Source organism: Sciurus carolinensis, chromosome X (genome assembly GCF_902686445.1).
Source record: "Sciurus carolinensis chromosome X, mSciCar1.2, whole genome shotgun sequence".
Taxonomy (NCBI): Eukaryota; Metazoa; Chordata; class Mammalia; order Rodentia; family Sciuridae; genus Sciurus; species Sciurus carolinensis.
In genome coordinates this window covers 101462955-101472450 of record NC_062232.1, presented here as the reverse complement: position 1 = coordinate 101472450, position 9496 = coordinate 101462955, and the positions used below count along the sequence as shown (strand labels likewise).

Below are 9496 nucleotides of genomic sequence, written 5' to 3'. Positions count from 1 at the left end.
TAACTGAAAACAGGTAAAGATGTATGTCCCAACTCAAGGAGAGAACAAGACAGAGAACTCATATTTCTTGTTTTGTTCTATCCCAGCTCTAAATAGATTGATAATGACTGCTCACATTACTGAGGTTGGATCAGTCTACTGTTTCAAAAGTTAAGCTGGGAAATACTATCACACACACATAGCAAGAAATACTGTTTAATCAGCTAACTAGGCATCCCTTAACCCAATCAAATTGACACATAAACCATCAAACATCTTAACAGGTGTGAGATGATATCTCGTGATAGCTTTGTTTTTTTTTTTTTTTTTTGGCAGTGCTGGGAATTGAACCCAGGGCCTTGTGCTTATGAGGCAAGTACTCTACCAACTGAGTCATATCCCCAACCCCTCATTATACCTTTGATTTGAATTGCCCTGATGATTAGTGATGCAGAACATCCTTTCATATAACCATTGGCCATTTTTATTCTTAGGAAAGATATCTTGTTAGGTCCTTTCCCTATTTTAATTGGTTATTTGATTGTTTTATTTATTGCTATTAAGTTGTGGAAGATGAAGGTTAAATTGTTTTTTAAAATCCAATGGGATAGTTATTGCAATTGCATTAATTTGAAAGTAAATTAACAGGTGTGCACTACTAGGTCTTGGTGCACAGAATAACTCTGAGAGCCCATTTGACTCTAAGTAATAAAATGAAAAGTGTAGCTGATAGAGGAAAAACATAGGTAAGCCATCATAAAAGGATGCAGTTTTTCCACCACAATGGGTAGAAGAGATCTTGGAATTATGAGCAGCCTTAGAAGCTGAAATTCCCTGTGGAGAAATAAAGGCTAAACAAATTCTCTCACAAACTTGTCATGAGAAAATTAATTACAAACTGGCATAAACTTCTGCTTTCCCACAAATTCAACTGTGACCATTCACAGCACCAATTACTTTCAAATAACTACAGAAAATTTGCCTTATTTAAGATAATAATAAAAGAAATGAAAAGAGGATCCAATATTTAACATTCAAGAAAAAGGCAAATAGCAGGAAACATAAAAGAAAAATGTTGCCATAGAACAGATGACATAATTAACTCTAAGAACTTAATAGAATAACCGATGCAATTTCAGGCATTAACTTATTATTTTATCAAGTAAGTTTTAGATTTACACAACATTTATACAAATATATCCTATAGACCTCCCACCCAGATTCTCCTTTTATTAATATTTTCTAATAGTAAAGAACATTTGTCACATCAATGAAATAATATTGAATTTTGTTCATATATCATCATTTACCCATTATCCTCTTCTGTTACAGTATCTCATCCTGGAAACTTTACATTTAGTAGTCATGTCTCCTTCAGGCACCTTGTGGCTATGATGGTTTCTCAGATTTTTTTGTTTTTGATGACCTTGACAGTTTTGAAGTAATACTGCTCAGGCATTTTGTACATTGTCCTTCAACTGAGATTTGTCTGTTTGTTCCTATGGTTTCACTGGAATTAAGTGTTTTCTGAGAGGAATACCACAGAATCAAGTGCTATTTTCATCTTGTCATATCAAGGGAATATACCATAAACATGTTTTATCACTATGGGCATCAACCATAACCACCTGGCTGACACAGTTGTTTGTCAGATTTATCCACTAGAAAGTTACTCTTTAACTCCACTTTCACTAGTGTACTTTTGGAAGAAGTCACATAGTACAGTCTTCACTTCAGCAAAAGGAATCATACTCTACCTCCTTGAGGATATAGTATTCCCAGCAATTTAGAATTCTAATGGGAATATCATCAATTTTTCACCATTTATTTATATATTCAAAAGTTTGTCAGTATGGATCTTGGATATTCATCATATGCCTGATGGTGAGATGCAGAACACATTTAAAACTTAAATTCAATATTTTTTTTGCTCAAATTGTTAATAGACTAGGGCAGGTCTTTCAGTAGGTTGCTGTGTTCCTTTGAGAAACATTGATCAAGTGGAGATTTTGTTTATTTCTTGGGAGAATGTCATTATTTTCATTCACAAAATGGTGCTCCAATTCCCACTTATATTTTCATGCCCTAGCACAATACTACCATGTTCTAAAAGATTTGAGGTTCTATCAGAAAATCATATTAGAAAATAAGATCTATGTGCTGGGTGTGCTTATTGCTCTAGTGTGCCCCAGTATACAAATCTACGTAGTATGTGTGTATACTAACCCCAAAATAACATAATTATTATCATATATATATGTACACATCTGTATATTGAGTTAACTAAGTTCTTACTATTATCTTAAAATCTGATATGGCAAAATATGAATCATCTTTGCCTTTCTCTCTTGCGTGTACTCATTCCAATAGTAAGGGACCTTGGATCTGTGATCATATTCCTAAATTGTCCAATTCCAGTTCAAATAAACAGTGGTTGTAGAATTGTTAATCCACAGACCTTAGGAAATCTCATAATATACTGCTTACATATAGACCATTTTATATATACTATTAAGTCCCCATTCTTTCTCCAAAGTATTTAGGTGTGAATCTTTTCCATCTACCCCATTCAGGGAGATTATGTAAGGTATTTAAAATTCATTCAGATTAATTTTTTTACTGTGCATTCTATCCTTGGATCCACCGACCTCCAAATAATTTTTTTTAATTTTGTATATATTCAGGTTCACCCTGTGCCATAAAGTTTTAAGGGTTTCAAAAAATGTATACTATCATGTAGACATCAAAACAGTATCACAGACTACTTTCATTGCCCAGAAATTTCCTTGTGCCTCACATACTCAGCCTCTCCTACCTTGAACATTTGGCAACAACTGCCCTTTTTATTATCTCTAAATTTTTGCCTTCTCCCTGACACAAAATTATAAACATAATGTACATGTTTTTGCGGACTGGTCTTTGCATGGCTTGATAGCACATTCCTTTTCATCACTGAGAAGTATTCCATTGTGTGAATATACCATATATCCATTCAACTATCAAAGAACACCTTGGTTGTTTCTATTATTTCCTATATATGAGTAAACATGCTACAAATATTCGTGTGCAAATTTTATATTACCCTAAGTTTCTAAATCTAATGGGAAAATACCTAGGAATGTGATTGGTAGATCATATATAGCAACACTCTCATTAGCTTTTTAGAAAATTTCCAAACTATTTTCTAAAGGCTATGTACTATTTTACATTCCCAACAGCTATGTGAGTTCCTGTTGTACGTTTAAAGATTTTAATTATCTTAATAAGTGTGTAGTTTGAAGACACTGTTGTTATAATTTATATTTTCCTAATAAAATATAGGTTGAGAATTTTCTCATAGCCTCACTTACCATTCATGTATTTACTTGATAAAATGTATGTTTTTCTATTTTTAAATTTGGGTTGATTTTTTAAATTTTTTGAGCTTTAAAATGACATGTATTGGAGGGGGGCCAAGATGGTGGACTAGAGGGCGGCTGCATTTCACGTTGCTCCAGATGCAAGATTCAAAAGAGGAGATATTGAGAGACTTGGGGACCAACTCAAAGCTGCCGGGTGAGGTTCTACTGTTGGGGAGGCGTCCCGATGGGGCGAAGCCCCAGAACACAGGGAATTTGTGAAGTGGAGTTGCTCGGCGAGACGCCCCTCCCCCGCTGGAGCGGTAAACACGGACAACTGGGATCATCGTAGAGGAGGCTGCTCGCATAGCGCTTGGACTGAGCATGCCGCTGGGCGTCCGGGCGGCTGCCTGGGAGGAGCTGTGTGGCGAGCTGTTGGACCCAGAACAACCGCTTCTGACACCAGGGGGGTTGCCTGGAGGAGGAGGAGAGGCCCGATGGGACGCTTGGTCTGGGAGTGACTGCATCGGAGCCACAGGCGGTTGCCAGAGGAGGACTGCGTGGTGAACTTGTTTTGAACTCAGAGCGAGCGCTCCTGAGCGCCAGGAGGTTGCCCAGAGGAGGAGGAGGAGCGCAGCGCGTTGCTTGACCTGGGAGTGACTGCATCAGAGCCGCTGGCGGTTGCCGGAGGGAGATGCTGCGTGGCGAGCTGTTTGAAATCGGAGGACGCTTCCAGAACACTGGTGGCCTGCCTGGAGAGGGAGAGTGGTGGGACGCTTAGTCTGGGAGTGACTGCATCAGAGCCCAGGCGTTGCCAGAGGAGGAGGGCGAGTTGTGGATTGAGTGGACGAAAAGCGACCGCTCCTGAACACCGTTGGCCTGCCTGGAGGAGGAGCGTGGTGAGTCACTTGGTCTTGGAGCCACGGCTCCTGAACACCCGGGGGGCTACGCCAAGGAGGGAGTGAGGAGGGAACAGGGCGGGTCATTGACTTGGAGTGACTGCCTAGGGCTACGGGTGGTTGGCGGGAGGGAGGAGACCCGAAGGGAGTTGCTTGGACTCCTAGTGACTGCATCGGAAACTGGGCGGACTGTCCGAGGAGGAGGGTGGGTGGCGGGTCCTCTGGGTCTCGGAGCTAATTGTACGGAGCTCCAGGTGGTGGCTCAGGGGAGGGGCTGCATAGCCCGGCGATTGGTGCAGAGCATGGTCCCAGGAGCTAGGTGGCTTCTTGCTGAAGAGCCTCACAGAGACACGCCTAGGGCGGAGCAAAGTTTCCAGGGCGGCGGGCAGATTCTCTGGGAGAGGCAGCCTAAGGAGACTCCCTGCGAAGGGTGAGGCTCCCGGGCCCAGGACGTAGGGCCCTGCCCCTGGGGATCGTTTCAGAGGAAGACAGCCCGCCCAGTGGTATTGTAGATTGAGGGGAACCTCTAGAGGGCACTGACAAGCGAGACGTCCCCCACCGAGTGATTCTTCCCGGCCGGGGGAGGTTTTCCCACAGGGACGGTAAAACCAGAGACACAGGCACAAACAGGCCTTGCTTCAGCCTGCATTCGAGTTCCCCATTGGATGACCATTGGTCAACAAGTGGAGGCACCTCTGCCCACTAGCAGGGAATAGACGACACCTGAGGGTTTACCACACCTAGAGAGGCAGCTTCTTCGTGGAGCTCTGCATTATCAAACTCCCTCCAAGACTTCAGGCTACTGAAGGATAGAGGGGATACTAGCAATCTTCAGGGACATTATAAGTTGATAGAGGAAAATCTGCAATATCTTAATGACCCACTGACTCCTGAACAATATGAGAAAACAAGGGAAGAAAATGCCCCAAACAAATCTAGATGTACATCATAAATCCAATGACAGCATGGCAGAAGAAATGACAGAAAAGGGAGTTCAGAATGTACATAATTAAAATGATTAGGGAAGCAAACTATTGAGATGAAAGAGCAAAATGCAGGCATTGAACGATTGCACCAATCGACAGTTAAAAGAGCAAATACAGGAAGCAAAAGATCATTCAATAAAGAGTTAGAGATATTGAAAAAAAACAAACAGAAGATCCTTGAAATGAAGGGAAACATAAACCAAATTAAGAACTCCATAGAAAGCATAACCAATAGGATAGAACAAGCTGGAAGACAGAACTTCAGATATTGAAGACAAAATATTTACCTCGAAAACAAGTTGAACAAACGAGAAGATGGTGAGAAATCATGACAGAATCTCCAAGAACGATGGGATATCTAAAAGGCCAATTTGAGAATTATTGGGATAGAGGAAGGCTTAGAGAAACAAACCAAAGGAATGACCAATCTATTTGAAGAAATAATATCAGAAAATTTCCCAAATCTGAAGAATGAAATGGAAAATCAAGTTCAAGAGGCTTATAGGACTCCAAATACACAAAATTACAACAGACTCACGCCAAGGCACATTATAATGAAAATACCGAACATACAAAATAAAGACAGAATTTTAAAGGCTGTGAGAGAAAAGAACCAAATTTACATTCAGGGGGAAGCCAATACGGATATCAGCAGATTTTTCAATCCAGACCCTAAAAGCTAGAAGGGCCTGGAACAACATTTTTCAAGCTCTGAAAGAAAATGGATGGCCAACCAAGAATCTTATACCCAGCAAAACTTACCTTCAAATTTGAACGATGAATAAAATCATTCCATGATAAACAAAAGCTAAAAGAATTTACAAAAAGAAAGCCAGCATTACAGAACATTCTCAGCAAAATATTTCATGAGGAAAGAGATAAAAAAACAAAGAAGCAAATCAGCAAAGGGAGGAATTATCCTAAGGAACTGTCAATAAAGGAGGAACCAAGATGTGTCAACAATTTTTAACTATGAACCAAATGACTGGGAATACAAATCATATCTCAATAATAACCCTGATGTTAATGGCCTGAATTCATCAATCAAAAGACATAGACTGGCAGATTGGATTAAAAATAAAGATCCAACAATATGTTGCCTGCAAGAGACTCACCTCATAGAAAGAGATACCCATAGATTAAGGTGAAAGGATGGGGAAAAACATACCATGCACACGGACTCAGCAAAAAAGCTGGAGTATCCATCCTCATTTCAGATAATGTGGACTTCAAGCCAATGTTAGTCAGAAGGGATAAAGAAGGACATTTCATACTGCTTAAGGGAAGCATAAATCAGCAAGATATAACAATCATAAACATCTATGCCCCAAACAGTGGCTCATCCATGTATGTTAAACAAATCCTTCTCAATTTAGAAACCAAATAGACCATAACACAATAATACTAGGTGATTTTAACACGCCTCTCTCACCACTGGACAGATCTTCCAAACAAAAATTGAACAAAGAAACCATAAATCTCAATAACACAATTAATAATTTAGACTTAACAGACATTTATAGAATATACCATCCAACCAAGAGCGGAATACACTTTCTTCTCAGCAGCACATGGATCCTTCTCTAAAATAGACCATATATTATGCCACAAAGCTAATGTCAGCAAATACAAGAAGATAGAGACACTACCTTGTATTCTATCAGATCATAATGGATTGAAGTTAGAAATTAATGAAAGAGTAAAAAACAGAAACTACTCCAACACCTGGAGATTAAACAATATGCTACTATATGATGAATGGATAACAGAAGATATTAGGAAGGAAATTTAAAAAATTCTTAGATGTAAAGGAGAACAAAGAAATATCATATCAAAATCTCTGGGACACTATGAAAGCAGTACTTAGAGGAAGATTATTTCATGGAGTGCATTTAATAAAGAAGTAAAACTCAAAAAATAAATGACCTAACACTACAGCTCAAAGCCCTAGAAAAAGAACAACAGACCAACACCAAAAGTAGTAGAAGACAGGAAATAGTTAAAATCACAGCTGCAATCAATGAAATTGAAACGAAAGAAACAATACAAAAAATTGACAAAATAAATAGTTGGTTCTTCGAAAAAATAAACAAAATTGATAAACCTTTAGCCACACTAACAAAGAGAAGACGAGAGAAAACCCAAATCACTAAAATTCGGAATGAACAAGGAAATATCACAACAGACACGACCGAAATACAAAACATAATTAGAAGCTATTTTGAAAATCTATACTCCAACAAAATAGAAAATTTCGAAGACATCAACAGGTTTCTAGAGACATATGAATTGCCTAAACTGAACGAGGAGGACATACACAATTTAAATAGACCAATTTCAAGTAATGAAATAGAAGAAGGTCATCAAAAGCCTACCAACAAAGAAAAGGTCCAGGACCAGATGGGTTCTCAGCCGAGTTCTACAAAACTTAAAGAAGAGCTCATTCCAATACTTCTCAAAGTATTCCAGAAAATAGAAGATGGAGGGGAACTCTCCCAACTCATTCTATGAAGCCAATATTACCCTGATTCCTAAACCAGACAGAGACACATCAAGGAAAGAAATTTCAGACCAATATCCTTAATGAACATCGACGCAAAAATTCTAAACAAAATTTTAGCAAATCGCATACAAAAACATATTAAAAAGATAGTGCACCATGATCAAGTGGGTTTTCATCCCAGGGATGCAAGGTTGGTTCAACATCAGGAAATCAATAAATGTCATTCACCATATCAATAGACTTAAAGTCAAGAATCACATGATTATTTCGATAGATGCAGAAAAAGCATTTGATAAAATAGAGCACCCCTTCATGCTCGAAACACTAGAAAAAATAGGGATAGTGGGAACATTCCTTAACATTGTAAAGGCCATCTACGCTAAACCCATGGCTAATATCATTCTAAATGGTGAAAAACTGAAAGCATTCCCTCTAAAAACTGGAAACAAGGCAGGGATGCCCTCTTTCACCACTTCTATTCAACATCGTCCTTGAAACTCTAGCCAGAGCAATTAGACAGACCAAAGAAAATTAAATGGATAACGAATAGGAAAAGAAGAACTCAAACTATCCCTATTTGCTGATGATATGATGGTATACTTAGAGGAACCAGGAAATTCCACCAGAAAACTTTTAGATCTCATAAGTGAATTCAGTAAAGTAGTGGGATATAAGATCAAGGCACATAAATCTAAGGCATTTTTATACATAAGCGATGAATCTTCAGAAAGAGAAATTTAGGAAAAACTACCCCATTTACAATAGCTTCAAAAAAAATAAAGTATTTGGGAATCACTCTCACAAAAGAGGTGAAAGACCTCTACAATGAGAAACTACAGAACACTAAAGAAAGAAATTAAAGAAAACCTTAGAAGATGGAAAGATCTCCCATGTTCTTGGATAGGAAAGAATTAATATTGTCAAAATGGCCATACTACCAAAAGTGCTATACAGAGTTCAATGCAATTCCATTAAATCCCAATGATGTACCTTACAGAAATAGAGCAAGCAATTATGAAATTCATCTGGAAGAATAAAAAACCCAGAATAGCTAAAGCAATCCTTGGCAGAAAGAGGTGAAGCAGGGGGTATCGCAATACCAGATCTTCAACTCTACTACAAAGCAATAGTAACAAAAATGGCATGGTATTGGTACCAAAATAGAAAGGGGATCAATGGTACAGAATAGAGGACACGGACACAAACCCAAATAAATACAATTTTCTCATACTAGACAAAGGGGCCAAAAATATGCAATGGAGAAAAGATAGCCTCTTCAACAAATGGTGCTGGGAGAATTGGAAATCATATGCAACAGAATGAAACTAAACCCATATCTCTCACCATGCACGAAACTAAACTCAAAATGGATTAAGGATCTCGGAATCAGACCAGAGACCTTGCATCTTATAGAAGAAAAAGTAGGTCCAGAGCTTCAACATGTCGCCTTAGGACCAGACTTCCTCAACAGGACTCCCATAGCACAGAAATAAAAGCAAGAATTAATAACTGGGAATAGATTCAAACTAAAAAGCTTTCTCTCAGCAAAGGAAACTATCAGCAATGCGAATAAGAGCCGCAGAGTGGGAGAAAATCTTTGCCAATCATACTTCAGATAGAGCGCTAATCTCCAGAATCTATAAAGAACTCAAAAAACCTCTACACCAAGAATGTAAATAATCCAACTGACCAATGGGCTAAGGAATGAATACACACTTCACAGAAGAAGATATACAAGCAATCAACAAACATATGGAAAAATGTTCAACATCTCTAGTAATAAGAGAAATG

At 38.6% G+C, this 9496-nt stretch overlaps 1 non-coding gene across 1 annotated transcript; it reads right to left on the bottom strand.

Moving 5' to 3' along the window:
* Positions 1–309: 309 nt before the first annotated feature.
* Trnam-cau (transfer RNA methionine (anticodon CAU)) lies at positions 310–382 on the bottom strand. Its single transcript has one exon. It is a non-coding gene; the product is annotated as a tRNA-Met (tRNA).
* Between the last annotated feature and the right edge of the window lie 9114 nt (positions 383–9496).